General features: G+C 36.4%; 1 protein-coding gene and 1 long non-coding RNA gene across 3 annotated transcripts in view; both read right to left on the bottom strand.

Moving 5' to 3' along the window:
- Window positions 1–15847, bottom strand: part of NEGR1 (neuronal growth regulator 1) — a 941547-nt gene that overhangs the window by 532677 nt on the left and 393023 nt on the right. The gene's annotated exons all lie outside the window — the stretch shown is intronic.
- LOC127493603 (uncharacterized) lies at window positions 2677–15843 on the bottom strand. The gene is made up of 2 exons (XR_007924034.2): window positions 10038–15843; window positions 2677–6647 (listed from the first exon to the last, which is right to left on the bottom strand). It is a non-coding gene; the product is annotated as an uncharacterized lncRNA (long non-coding RNA).

Raw genomic sequence — 15847 nt, 5'->3', positions numbered from 1 at the left:
TGCCATAAACAAGAGTGTCAATTTGTTAAGTCAACAACAGGAGTCACTGTGCACTTAGTCCTCATGTAGGATCTCTGTCCTTAATGTGCTGTACATTGTGATTTAATGCTATAACTAGTACTGAAACAGTATTTTTCACTTTGTGTTTCTATGTGGGTGCAAACTGTTGAAATCTTTACTCAATATAATATGCTAAACATATCTTCTGTATATAAAGAGAATTGAAAATTAATCTTGATGTGAATGGAAGGGGGGAGGGAGAGGGAAAGGGGAGGGTTGCGGGTGAGAGGGAAGTTATGGGGGGGGAAGCCAATGTAGTCCAAAAGCTGTACTTTGGAAATTTATATTCATTAAATAAAAGTCAAAAAAATCAAAATATAAAATTAAAAGCTTAAGGAGTCTTATTATAAAAAAAATGTCAAAGTAAGCAAGAGGCAATCTGGGGGCAAAGTTATATACAAAATTAAGATCTTTTAAAAATATTCATCATGCAGCACTGAAAATGTAAAAATTACATGTAGAATCCTCAATTCAAAATACCAAACTTGGTAGATTTTTCAATTCCCAATACATAGAAACTCTACCTTTCAATTCGACAGACTTTTCCCAATGATAGGCCTAGATTTTTATTCAGCTATACAGAAGGTTTTCATTCTGGGCTAAAACAAAAGGGCCCATGAGGCTATATGTTATGGGCAATTTCTGGTTATTTGATTGATGGCAGGAGTTTGGGAAAAAGTGAAAGGCAGAGATCAGTGTATCATTTCCTTCTCATTGTTTTATATGCATGCATATGCCCTCCCTTCTCCATCTGTGTTAATATTCTTTGCTTTATGTAAGAGGCAGAGAGACCTAGGCCATGCTCGGCTCATTGCACTGTGCGGCACTTGGTGCTTATGGCTACTCATAAATATCATTTTATGGTGATGATATAGAATGTTAAGTATTGCAGTGGGACAAGAGGAGAACTGAAAAATTATGGAGCATATTAAATCAAACTGGTATATTTAGTTATCTTTGAACTTTAATATAACACTTTAATAATAAGTATAACAAATAACCCCTACTCTTTCAGAAGGTGGTGATCCAGAAGTCTGACCCCTTTACTTATCTCAAAGGAACAAAATAGAAGATAATTTTGCTTCTGAAATATATAGCTCTTCAGAATTGATTAACTCCATATTTTAAGCTTTAAGTACGTTCTGAGGAATCCCTGCGAACTGAAAGGGTCCAGAGAGATTCATATACCCCATCTCTTTGATCTTGATAAGGCCACATCAATTTTTTAACTATATGAAAATGCAAAAAGTAAGTCATCATATTTTGGAAAGAGCCAAATTGAATAGCTAACTACACTTCCAAAAGCACAGATTGAGTTAGGTTGGCTTTAAGAAAGAGCTCACTGCTATGCACTGGGAAGTTTAAAGAAACACATACTGTCAAAGACAAGTGGGTTGTGTGAACTACAAGCTCAAAAGCTTCCCAGTAATCCCAACCACATGCCAAGTCTCAGAAAGTGGGACAGTGCTTCCTTTGGAGACAGGAGAAAAAAAAAAAACACTCTAAGGTGTGCAAAGCTGACAATTCTCCATGAGAGATGGATGGGCCTTGAGATTTTTTCTGCCTTCAAATAATTGTTTGAAAGCTCTGCAAGGCATATTCATTAGGTAAATAAAGACCTTTGAGAGCAATTTTTCATTTGTCCAGAGCAGACTTAGACTAAGTATTTCCAGGAATCTTTAGTGGGTCAGAAGCTTCAAAGGTGAATTTATGTTACTTTGAAAAACGCACACAGCTCTTCTGTTTAAAATGTTCATTTTAAAGGAAAATATGTTACATTGCACCTAAAAGTACAGAGTATGTGGAACCTAAAAATTGAGCTTCTCCTTTGCTGTCTTCCTGACATTTTGTTCTTGGTCACTCAAACCCCAATTCACTAATATACTCAAGGCTTGATTCACTTTACTTCATTCCATTGTTTGCTCAGAACAGATTGTATAACAGGCAAAGTTTGAAGATCAAGTTTATTGATTAAACCTACAACACTGAAGTGTCTATTAAACCAGGACAACTGGTTCCCATGTGACTTAATCCACAGGAAATTTTTCTAGATGGAGTGAGTTTGGCACCATTATAAGATTTCAACAAAGAAAACATATTACAATATGTAAGTTATATATTACAGTACTCACACTGACACTTAAAATGTCTCTACTTCGGGCCGGCGCCGTGGCTCAATAGGCTAATCCTCCACCTTGCGGCGCTGGCACACTGGGTTCTAGTCCCGGTCGGGGCGCAGGATTCTGTCCCGGTTGCCCCTCTTCCAGGCCAGCTCTCTGCTATGGCCAGGGAGTGCAGTGGAGGATGGCCCAGGTGCTTGGGCCCTGCACCCCATGGGAGACCAGGAAAAGCACCTGGATCCTGGCTCCTGCCATCGGATCAGCACGGTGCGCCGGCTGCAGCGGCGGCCATTGGAGGGTGAACCAACGGCAAAGGAAGACCTTTCTCTCTCTGTCTCTCTCACTGTCCACTCTGCCTGTCAAAAAAAAAAAAAAAAAAAAAAAAAGTCTCTACTTCTATATTCTTTCCTTTTCTACAACACCTACCAAAGTTCTCAGAGCCTTTTACAAATTTGAACTAACATAATAGTTCTGCAGCTTGATTTTCTTTCTCAAATTCTTAAACTATAATTTTATATAACCCAAGTAAAAATTTGTATTATGCTGCTTCCATCTCAAGCTGATCCAAAAAGATACAGATTGAATCACTTACATACTGAGATTTGTTATTCTACAAAATATTTGAAGAGGATAGCCTCACAGTTAATGCCTTGATATGATGATTATGGAGATTCATCAGTTAAACAATTGTGCCTTTTGTCAATAAGCCTTTGACAGATGTTATCAAATTCTCTATTGGTTGACCTTTTCTGTCTTAATGCAAAAGGTATGAACCTGTCTTAGTGTCAGGAGGTTTGAGAACAAGATGAAAACCAAAGGCACTCTTCCCTGAAGGAAAATATCAAAAGCACTGAATATTGCATATCCTTTCAAAGAATTTTTGATTTAAGAACCGCCCCCCCCCCCAGTTGAAAGTCAAGACTTATTGTTTTGGCCAATCTGGTAGATAATTTTCAGGGTGAAATTATATCTCAATAAACAAACAACAGTCAAAAAGTGATAGATACATCAGTCATGGATGCTAAGGTCAGAATTTGAGCAAAGTTGTTACCTAAAAATCTGAAATCTACTTTGATGATCTTGTCAGTCTTTCCTCAATCCTCTTTATATGTAATGTTATGTTTCCTCCTTTTCCAACTACTGAGATGGTGGAGCTAGATCCATAAGTTGAATATTTCTGTATGATGACACTCCTATCTGCTGCTTCTGCTGGCAGCTTTGTAATCTGGGGAAGTTCCCAGTCGTGACTCCCCAGGGTTCCCTGCTTAAGCTCTCTGCAGCTGTTCCTCTCTGCAATGAATGGCTCCAGTCAGCAGTCTAGCCCAGCAATTACAGCCTCTTCCAGCTGCTCCCCAAGAGTCCCATTGCTTCTCACATGCTCAAACAACCTCCAACAGCATCTTGATCTCTCAGGAGCTGCACATTTAAGCATCCCTTTGTCAGCACTACTTCTAAAGGATGTCTCTGATCAAACCATTCCTCCAATCTGAAGAGCTTCCCACCCACCTCTACCCCCAACCCTCATTCCACTTTTACAGAACTAGACTATGGGGCATCACACTTCTAACTGCTGCTTTTGCTCTTGCTGAGACTTGAAGCAGCTTCTCGTTCAGCTCTTAATGGTGCATTATGTATACCCAGACTAGCTTTCAAGCAGTTTATTGTAGAAAACCATCTCTCCTTGCCTTGTAATTAAACTTAAAGCCCCTCTACCTTCCACTCCAGAAGTTGCTGTGACCTCTAAAGATGACTGCTTCTTATGTACTCTGCACATACATCTATTCCAGCCACAATCTGACTTTAGTGCACTTGTTTTCCTCTGAGTTGTAACTTCCTCTCTCCCTATGCTACATGTTCCTAGAGGAGACAGCCTAATTCTTATTTATTAACCTTTGGTTCCTAACTTCTATAACTATGCTTGGCACAAAGGTAAATGATTACATAATATACCTAAGTTGTATTAAAGTTAGTGTTGAAACTCAGCTGCCTGGTTTACTGGAGAAGGTTCCCTGATTACTCTTTACTACTTTCCCCACAAGGCACAGGTGCAGCTGTAAAAATCAAGGCTCAGAATCTTGCTGGACAGTTCATAGCTCCCAGGGAAAAATATACAACCAGAGCTCTGCAACCTCACTGTAGGTTATTTTTCTTAAAGTTGCAGTCTGTGAAGATGGGGAAAGACTGCTTTTTCCATCCATGTCATTGTGTATTTTTGGTTCTAGAATTCATTAAGGATGCAACAGAAATGTTAATGATAATTGCACCCAAAAAGCTAATAAACAGAAGCCTAAGGCTCACATAAATGCCAGCATTTAATAATTATGCATACTCTTTGCTTTTCCCCCTAATTTATCTTGCTTTGTAATAATTAGTTTAGTAAATATGAGATCCCAACATATGTGTAATTAATTTTAAAATTTGCTTTTACGTTTGCTTTTTATGCTCAGGAATGAGAGTTATTTTTCTCAGAATGTAAAGATGTAATTATCACTTTATAAAATAGTTACCTATATAGTAGAGAATAAAGCTGAGAAACATGCTTCTGGAGGATATTAACAAGTAGGAAATATTTGAAAGTTTATGGAAAATGTCTGTATCCATCAATAGCTATTTAGAAAAAAACAATTTAAGTGTTTCAAATAAAAGGGGTCTAACCCAGGAACTGCTTACACATGTGATAGGAGACGCAAGGGTCAAAGCAGATGATGGAGAGGCAAGTCAGACATCTGTTAACAAGAAGCCACTGATATTCCTGCAAGTAGGTATCATTACCAGAGCCAGGAGATCAGGGTGTCTCCTCAACAGCTGGATCCCTGGTGTGGGCTTCTCAGTGTGAGGTGTGCCCGTGGGAAAATGGGCTCTCCAGAGGACACCGGTGTCAAGGAGGAGAAAACTCTTGCAGGAGACACTGCTTATGGCAGCATAAGAGGGAACGTGGCCTGACTTCTCCCTGCCCCCCACCAGCAATGTCTTTCTCACGGTTGTCTCTCGCTGGGTGAATATTGCCAGAAACCAGAAAACATAGTAGGTGGAGAATATGTTCAAAGGTGTGATTCAGAGTGCAGCAAGAGAGGAGTAAAGAATGGCCTTGAGATCAAATAGGCAAAATGAATGCACAATATCTTGTCTTAAATTTTAGGTAATACCTCATTTTCAAAATGTAGAATTAGTTCCTATTATTCTAGCTCAAAACATTAATATTGCCATAAATGTATTATATCTTTTTATGTAGAATATTCCACAGTAAGGGAGGATAATTAATTTTGCTAATATTTTACATATTCACTTTATTGTCTATAGTCTTAAATAAAAGTCACTTGAAATTAATGAGAGCAATATCAATTATATCCTAATTCAGAGACAGAAAGAGCAAAGGAACTATCTGTACATTATTAGATCTTTGGAAAAAGAAAAACATACATTTATTGAATAGCTACTCTGAATCATTCACTCTGAGAAATGACTGTGTATTTAATTATATTTAAACTTTTTACTGCAAACCAGAAAATGAACATTATTTTTTATTTCTGAAAGAACAAAATTGAGCTTAAAGAGAGGAAGATACTTCATCACTTCATATACTTTATATACTTTATAATATCAGAGTTTGATATCATTTGAGGGTAAATTAATTCCTATGTCACAGTATCATACTTATAACACCAGTATTAACTAATTTTAAAAGGAAAAATTTCTCAAACTATTATTGAAAGAGAAAATAAATCTAAAGGAAATTTTATTTGGTCATTGGAGGGCTTTTACTCTTAAGAAATTTTACTCATTCATTCTATTATTTATTAAATATGTGTTTTGGCCCCAATTGCATGCCTTCCCCTGTTCTAGTCACTCAGGGTAAGTAAATAACATAGATAAGTTCCATACTATCACAGAGTTTATCACAACCTGCCATGTATTAGAGAATTGAAGCCTTTGTTCTCTACCAAATCAGTGTTTCCCAATTTGGCATGAATTTTATCCCAGCAGACATTTCAGTGTTGCAGTTGAAGAAGGTTATTGGTATTTAATGCGTAGAGGTCATGGTTGCTTCTAAACCTCCTACACTGCACATGTCAATGGCACTGAGGCTGACAAATATGGTTTTATATGGATATGAAATTATCACGCTTTTTGAGGACATATGTATATTTGTGTGGAGATATTCCTTTTCTATTTGGTGCCATAAAAATTATCACAAATTTATCTTGAAACAGCATAAGTGTATCTCATAATTCTATGGGATAGAAGTTCGACACAAATTTCACTCAGCTATAATTGAGGTCTTGGGAGGGCTGAGTTACCTTTTGGACTCCCCAGGAGAGAATCCATTTCTTATTTTTTTCCAGCTTCTAGATATTTCACATATTCCCCTTGGCTCATGGTCCTCTTCTTCTATCTTTAAAGCCAGCAACGGTGAGTAGAGCCCTTTTGGATTACGTTATTGTAATATATGCCTGTGTTCACATTCTCCTTGAGAGAAAATTGTAGTTGTGTTATTCTCTTTGTCTTGTTAAATGTTAAATGTTTAAATGTTAAATGTTAATGTCTTACTTGGTCTTGGCATTAGGGACAGTTGCCTACAATCTTTGTAGCTAACTCTGTCCTATATAAACTATACTTTTTCTCAAACTAACATTGCTGGGAGAAAAATATTTGTTTTGTAAACTATTGATATTTCATGTAACTTTTTACTATAACCTGAAATCTCTATTCTGCATTTGTGGAAATGTGGAGATTAGTTGAGAATGAGGATGTTCGGACCTGGAATGAAAATAGGCAATGCAAATCATGAATGCTTAACTAATCCTTTTAATTTAAATTTTTTCTTGTTATTTCAGCATTCTTGGTGTTTTTCCCTAAAGATAGCATCAATACATTAAATCACATGTTAGGCAGAGTAATTGGCATGAACCCATGGAGAAAAACACTTATACATGTATACAATCGATAAAACTCTGGTTAGTTCTTAATATCTGTCAGGTTCTTCCCTGGGTGTTTGGGAGTCAAAAAGGATTAAGATCCAGTTTTCACCCTCAAGAGCTCACTTAGTTTCTTATTTAGAGTTATTGCAAATATTTACAGGGTTCATAAGCCTTGAAATATACAAAATTTTAAAGGGATGAATAATTTCCAGAGACAGGGACTACAGATCTCATGAGATTATCAGATGGCTTCATGACCACCCATTGCTGAAGAACAAATCTAGCAATGGTGGGTGAGAAAGCTGACAGATTAGTGCAAGTATATAGTTCATGCTTCTTAAGGCTCTCTATTGCTCTTGCTAGATTACCAACCAAACGATGCTTAGAGGATGATGTGGAGTAGAATGGAACAAAGTCACTGGGATATTGATCACTCTAATTCTACAAGTTGAACACTGCCGCTAGTGGTAACTGTGCCCATTTTCCCCTAGGCACTGAATATGATTAATTCTTTTTTTTTGCTACAAATAATAAGATAAATATCATATTTAGTGAATACAAATCTTATCCTATGCTAAGTTTTATCTTTGTCCTAAATAAAGGTTAGAAGGGTGATGTCATAAAGACTTCAGTTAACAAAAGCAGCAAAACTTGAACTAACTTTCTTAGTAACAATGTCTTAATTATACATAGGATTTGAGAAAGAAAACAGCAATTATTTCATAGATCAAATCCTACTACCATGGCTTCCAAGGAGAAGGTAAGTTATTCCACCAGACTTAGATTTTATTTGCAGTGTTTCTCTAAATAAATGGACCAGCTAGCGGTTGATAATCTTTTATTTATAGAGAGATTTTCAAAGTGATGGTGTACATTACACTGGGATTTGACATGTATTACTTATACAGTTGTTTTCTTTGTTTTTTAGGAAAAAATGAAGATACTCAAGGCCAGCAGCAAATGTAGCCACTCTAAAATGAATATATGAAACAGAATTCAAAATTATTACCAACAAAATAAAATATGGGACCAGACAGAGCTTTGAATCACTTCTGAGACTCTGTGCTTCAGGAGTTATATAAAATATCCATTAATCATTAAAGAAATTTTTAAGGACAACATCTTGCTGAAAGGGTTGATTACTTCAAAATACTTACCAATTGTATTAATTAATTAATTTATTTATTGACAGGCAGAGTTAGACAGTGAGAGAGAGAGAGAGACAGAGAGACAGGTCTTCCTTCCATTGATTCACCCCCCCAAATGACTGCTACGGCCAGCGTGCTGCGCCGATCTGAAGTCAGGAGCAAGGTGCTTCCTGGTCTCCCATGCAGGTGCAGGGCCCAAGCACTTGGGCCATCCTCCACTGCCTTCCTGGGCCACAGCAGAGAGCTGGACTGGAAGAGGAGCAACTGGGACAGAACCGGCACCCCAACTGGGACTAGAACCAGGGTGCCGATGCTGCACGTGGAGGATTAGCCTAGTGAGCTGTGGCGCCGGCCACCAATTTTATTTTGAACTATTAAGTTATCAGAAACAAACTCTGCTTTCCTTAGACTCTAAATGAATAATGCATGTTATACTTTTTTTCTTATCAATCATATTGCAAGATATCCTATTATTTAATATTTGCCAACATGATTCAGAACTTAAAAGAGAAGGACAAAGTAGGGCAAAATTGTTCCTCATCAAGATCTAACAGAAATTATACATTTCATTGATTTTTGCCCACTCCTGCTACCCCTCAAAATATTTTCCAGCTCTTGTGTAGATACAAGACTTTGAAGTAGAACCTTCCTTGCTGGCACAATTGCCTTTTCAGAAAAGATATTATTTAAATCCCAACACTGTCCCTCTTTATCATTATCAGCTCACAAAGCTATTTCTATAGGAAAAACAGGTGGCTCAGATGGAAGCCAACTATGTGCAATATCTATCAATATTATTTTTTCTGATCTTTCCTGTATCTCATCAGTAACTGACAGTACATTGAAAGCACGTAATAAAATATACCACAAACACAATTATTTCTTTTGCTTATAGTAAGCCATATGTAATGGATTTTGGCACAGTGTTGATCTAAGATGTTGTTCTAATATCACATTCTATGTTAGACAAAATATAAGACTTCCTCAATATCTCTTGATAAAGAAAATTTGATAATATACATTAGCTATAGAAAAAAATGTTTTGGTCATAAGTTAAGATACTGCTTGGGAAACCTGCATTTCCTATCAGAGTGTCTGGTTCCAGTCTTGGCTTCTGTCCTGATTCCAGTTTCCTTGTAATATGCCCCTGGGAAGCAGCATAAATGGTTCAAGTAGTTGGGCCCTTGCCACTCATATGGAGACATGCATTAAATTTCAGGCTCCTGACTTTGGTGTGGCCTGGTCCTGGCTGTTGAGGTCATTTGAGGAGTGAAACAGTGGATGGAAAATTTCTTTTTGCCTTTCTTTGTCTCTTATCCATTCAAACAAAAGGAAAATAAATTACAAATATATATAGAGAAACTATATTTGGAAGAATAACACAATTTATTGAAATCTATCATTTCTACCTGTTACTTTTTTCATCCCAACCTCAGAAAAATCATGCCCAATAATCTTGTAACAACCATCAAAGGAAAAACATTTAGAAGAAAAAATGTAGATTGTGAAATAAAAGCCAATATTAAAATGAGAATTTCACTAAATTAATTTAATTAACCTTATGTTAACATGAAACATGTTAGCAAAACTAAAATTCTAGAAAATGCCAATTTATTCACAGATAGATCTGAAGTAATGTTTTCCTAGAAGCTGGTTTGATACACCCTGCTATGTAATTATAGGAATTCTAGCTAAAATGGACTGTATGAAAAATAAACATGAAAATGTCTACTGAAACATGCATTAATTTTTAAATGTCATACCATATAAAATTCTCTAAAAACCCTTACCATATATAAGCACAGATGAATGGAACTAATTTTGTCTGCAAAGGAATATTTAGGGAAATCATCCAGATCACAAATGACTCTTGGAACATTTACTTGTTACTTGTTACTGTTACTTGTTGAAACTTTGGAACTGCTCACAGTTGCAAAGCAATCATTTTAATTTTCCAATGTATATGACATTGTGGCATGCTTTTTCGTTTGTTTGTATTTTGATTTTTGGCCATTACATCTTTTTCCCTTTTGTGTCTTTATGAGGAAAGCAGACCCATGTCCTGTGATGCTGTTTTCAGCAATAAGGTCCAACTGGAACAGAAGTATGATGTCCTTCTCTTCAGATGTGCACCTTGTCAAGGCTTAAACAGTCATAGAAAGAACATTAACATTATATTAAGACATTCTGGTCTTTAAAAAATATGGATTTATAGTATGCCACTTAGACTAATTGCTCTCCAGATACTCATTGGAAGGGTAATTTTAAAGTATTTGCACATGAATTCCTATTGAATGATCCTTTGAGAGAAATAATATTTATGGAAGTTTTCTTCAGATAGGCTAGGTTCCAAAATTTATTTGTAAGTTATAGTGATATTCAAAGTTCTCTCTCTGTAACTAAACTGGTATCATGATGAATTTTTTCAATATTTAATTTTTTTCCTTCTCTGCAATTCAGACAATATTGATAGAGGTGGTATAAGAGAAAACCTTATGAATAAGTTCTGTGTCCTACATAGTTACTGTTGAAGTTTTCTTTACATCAGAGTGATTCTCTAAGGTGGCTTTTGGTAGTAATGATTCTCCATTCTGGGTAACAAAATCAGGGCATTGAGAAAAGCAGTTTTTAACCTTATGGATCATGAAGCATATAACCAATTATAAGCTTTTCTCTCTATGAACTGGTTGTTAGAAACAATGGAACTCAAGGTTTTTTGTTTTGCTTTGTTTTTCTGGTTTTTTAATCAAGGTATTGAAGTATATAGAGACTGTGACAGATATTTTGTGATCTAACCTCACCTCTGACTATAATCTTGTATTATTTATTTTTGTCATCCGATTTATCTTACTTATCTTGGTGTATTGAATACTTTTTTTTTTTTTTTTTTTTTTTTTGACAGGCAGAGTGGACAGTGAGAGAGAGAGACAGAGAGAAAGGTCTTCCTTTGCCGTTGGTTCACCCTCCAATGGCCGCCACGACTGGTGCGCTGCAGCTGGTGCACCGCACTGATCCGAAGGCAGGAGCCAGGTACTTCTCCTGGTCTCCCATGGGGTGCAGGGCCCAAGCACGTGGGCCATCCTCCACTGCACTCCCTGGCCACAGCAGAGGGCTGGCCTGGAAGAGGGGCAACCGGGACAGAATCCGGCGCCCCGACCGGGACTAGAACCCGGTGTGCCGGCGCCGCTAGGCGGAGGATTAGCCTAGTGAGCCGCGGCGCCGGCCTTGAATACTTATTTTTAAAGTTTTAAATCCCTTTCATAATGTTAATAATAAATGGTTTTTGAATGTGTTGTCCTTCCATTTTACAAAGCCTTTCTCAAAACAATGACTAAGCCTGAAACAAGAGTCTAACATTGTCACACTTTGGGATCTTTGGGAATTAGACTCTGAAACAAGATGAAATTTAAAGTCCAGATTATTAATGACAGAATATCTTTGAATCATTCCCTAGGGAAGAAATAGAAAGGAGATAGAATTGAACAGAGCAAAAAGTTGACCTGTAATGCAATCTGGACCACAACCTCAGCTGTCCCATAATGAAACTCCAGAGCAAAAAGTGGCTCATGAGAATTATTCTACGTTGCACGTCAACTATTCCAGGCAAGAACTGACCTTGGGCAAGGTAGCTTTCTATACTTGAAGCTATTCTCAAAACAGCTAACAACTGAATGCTCACTGCTCACTACATATACTCAATTTATTGCAAATATTCCAGATAAGTCAGATGCCAGGAGGAAACTAAAAACCAAGCTCCAACTTGTCACATTCTTCAAACTCCATGAATACATAAATTGCTTACCTCAGCTGGTGAAAGGAAAAAAATTCAACAAGAAAGAAAATATACCTTTGGAGTAAATATTACCAGGAGTAATGTGTAAAAATTAGTTTCCATGGTGTTCAAAGTAAAGTACGAAAATTTTTTCACTTTTAAATTAACTACCTTTTTCACATGTAATTCGAAAGAAAATAATAATAGTGGTTTTTTGTTTTGTTTTATTTTTGTTTATTGTACTTATATTTTATTTATTTTAGTCATTTTTTCTTTCTACTTTGACTGGCAATAGACCTTAGAGACCTTCTGGATCTGAATGTAGATCTGGTTCTGAACCTCCCTTAAATGAGAAAACTAGAGTTCAGACAGGGTTGTTATTTACTTATTTTTGGTGGTCACTTTCAGAATTAGAATTCAAGTTTTCTAACTCCTGCTCTAATGGTGTTCCTCCCTTATAACTGCATTGATTTTTGTGGTTAGCTCAAAAAATCACCAGCACAAATGAGTTCCACATGCATAGTGTCTGTGTTGACAAGATATCCTCTTTATCATTCTCTTTCTAACATAATTTTATTTCAATACCTACCTTATGCAGAATGTTGAAACAATTGAAAATCGGTTTTGTTTCTACCAGCCAATCTCTGTTTGACATCAGTGATTAATAAAGTCTTCCCTCAGTTGCTAGATTTCTTTATCTTGGTTAATAAAGGATTGACAAATTGTTAAGCAATGAGCATATGCTTCAAGACTATCCAGATATACAATTAAAGATTGAAAGTTTATTCTGTTCATTGAGAGAAAATGTAGCTTAAGTGGGGCTGACTTTTTATGACATTTATTTAGTTTTTGAATTGATGGACAAGTCTATTAATGTATTCCCTGAACTTTATTAATGTAATTGGAAAACTGCCCATATGTCAATCAACTTTTAATAAGTAATTATGTTCATTAATATGGTAAAATCATTAACTTTTAATTTGACCCACTGAAATATATTCAAGATAGTATCAAGAAGTTCTTTTAGTTTGTTTGATTTAGAGAAGCAAAATTTTATACTGAGAAATATTCAATAAGTATACTAATTGCTAATTTCAAAAGTTCACCATCCTTATGTGGCCAGCAAAAGAATGGAACACAGTAAAGAATAAAGTAACAGCTTTGTGAGGGAAAGAGGAAGTTTTTTTTTCTTTTTATTTATTTATTTTTTTTTGACAGGCAGAGTGGTCAGTGAGAGAGAGAGACAGAGAGAAAGGTCTTCCTTTACCGTTGGTTCACCCTCCAATGGCCGCTGCGGCCAGCTCACTGTGGCCAGCGTACGATGCTGATCCGAAGCCAGGAGCCAGGTGCTTCTCCTGGTCTCCCATGGGGTGCAGGGCCCAAGCACTTGGGCCATCCTCCACTGCACTCCCGGGCCACAGCAGAGAGCTGGACTGGAAGAGGGGCAACCGGGACAGAATCCGGCGCCCCAACCGGGACTAGAACCCAGTGTGCCAGTGCTGCAGGTGGAGGATTAGCCTAGTGAGCCGTAGCGCTGGCCGGAAAGAGGAAGTTTGATTTAAAAAAATAGGGGAAACTGGGTGTACTTCATTTATTGTGGTAAATATAGCAGCATGAAATGTTGACAATGGAAAAGCTGGATATGCTTAATAAATTGTGACAGATATATCATACTAATACCATGCTAACAAAAGTGGGAGCTGGGCATGGGTTACATGGAAAATCTTTATACCACTTCAGAGGCTTTCTTTTGTAAATGTAAAACTATTCTGTAATAAAAATTTTATAAAAACAAATTTAAATAGAAATGCTACAAGAATTAAACACATGCCTAAGCATGGCTTATATACCCCTTCTTTGAAAACATACCGACTCTGATTTAAAAACATAGGCCTAGCATGGAGCAAGAAATATTGAATAAAGGTAAAGAGGATATGTTTAGTGTTCAGAAATACATGAGGTCTTCAAAAATTTCACGGGAAATTACTTTTTAAACTGCATTTTCTACAAACTTTTTGAAATCAGTATGTATGTTATTTAACTCTACATATTTAACACATACAAACAAAATGTCTATCTTAAGTGATTCAAACATTATTAAAGTAAATTTTTTCTCAAGTAATAAAACTATTTGTAATTTTTGAGTTAGAATCTCAAATAAAAGAGCACATAACTAAGGGGCTGGTGCCGTGGCTCACTTGGTTAATCCTCTGCCTGCGGCGCTGGCATCTCATATGGGCGCCGGTTCTAGTCCCGGTTGCTCCTCTTCCAGTCCAGCTCCCTCCTGTGGCCCGGGTAGGCAGTGGAGGATGGCCCAAGTGCTTGGGCCCTGCACCCGAATGGGAGACCAGGAGGAAGCACCTGGCTCCTGGCTTCAGATCGGCACAGCGCACCGGCCGTAGTGGCCATTTGGGCGGTGATCCAACGGAAGGAGGACCTGTCTCTCTGTCTCCCTCTCTGTCTAACTCTGCCTGTCAAATAAATTAAAAAAAAAAAAAAAGCACATAACTAAACAAGAAGGAGGCCTAATGGAAGAAACAAAGGTTTTGTCTTGCATTCTCATGTTAGTTTTCCAAATTAGACTAACTCCTGACCTCTAGAGTCCCTGAATTATGTTGGCCTAAAGATGTACTCTTGCAAAAACCTTATTGTATTCTCATTTGCCACTTTTAAATAATGAGCATCACCATTCTGAAAGAATCTGTAATAAGATAAACTGTTGAGAAAATTAATTGACATATTCTTCAATTTATACTTTCCTCCTTAAAGTTAATTGTTTAATTAAGAAGTTTAATTTTATCACAAAGTTAAACTATTTACTCATAATTGAAGCTGTGTTTGAATTCAGCTTTACCTTTATGTAAGGAAATAACGTTCAATTAAGTTGTAGATTTACATCTTTTTCAGACTTAAGCCATGCAACTAAATTAATTTTTAGTCTTGCCTTATTGAAAGGCAAAGTCAGAGACACTACAACTAACTTGTTCACACAACATTCACACACAATAGAAAATTCATGCAGTGGTACCACATTATTATAAGATGGTTTATTAATTTTACTTAAAAACACTGCAATATCATTTTAAGCTCCACAAAGTCTAAAATTTATATGCTATCAGCAAATTATTAATTTATAAAGCAAAAGAAAATGCTGCAACGTGGCAAAAATATGCATTCCTCATTCTTCTAGCATTATAATTTCATTTTTCTTAAAAGTATTTGCAGTAGGTATATATATGCTCTATGTCTAAGTATACAAGTAAAACAAAATAATATGATGATCTTGTTTGCATTTGCAGATTGTATTTAGCTAGCATGATTTATGATCTCCTGAAAATAAATAAGTATAAAGCATTTGCATGTTTACATATTTTTCCAATTACTTATATTTAAATACAGTAATTCTAGAATGCTGCTGCAACTTTCTGTTGTGACCTGAATGAAAGTAAACAGAAGTTGTTCTGTGACTGTATAATGGAAGACTCTGAGGACAGCTTTTAAACAGTTACCACCCACATTTCAAAAAGTTCTAGTATTTTATGTATCAATATGGGTTCTTAAAGGCTATTGAAGTGGTAATTCAAGAGAAGATATGAGATGATTCATATATACAAATCATATTGTGATATTAATAGATTTGTCTTGATTTTTCAAGGGATTTCTACGCTTGCAATGGCCTTATACATAATGGTATGTAGGGACATAAATTGCTGAAGATAATAACAATACATCTTTCAACATTGTTAGTTGCTTCTAAGTCATATTGATATGGAAATGTTAAATATTTCTAAGTACAGACCTTCACAGTATAGAGTTCTGGAAATGCAT

This window comes from Oryctolagus cuniculus, chromosome 7, assembly GCF_964237555.1.
Source record: "Oryctolagus cuniculus chromosome 7, mOryCun1.1, whole genome shotgun sequence".
NCBI classification, from domain to species: domain Eukaryota; kingdom Metazoa; phylum Chordata; class Mammalia; order Lagomorpha; family Leporidae; genus Oryctolagus; species Oryctolagus cuniculus.
Note: the sequence above shows the minus strand (reverse complement) of the source record. Positions and strands in the feature narration are given on the sequence as shown.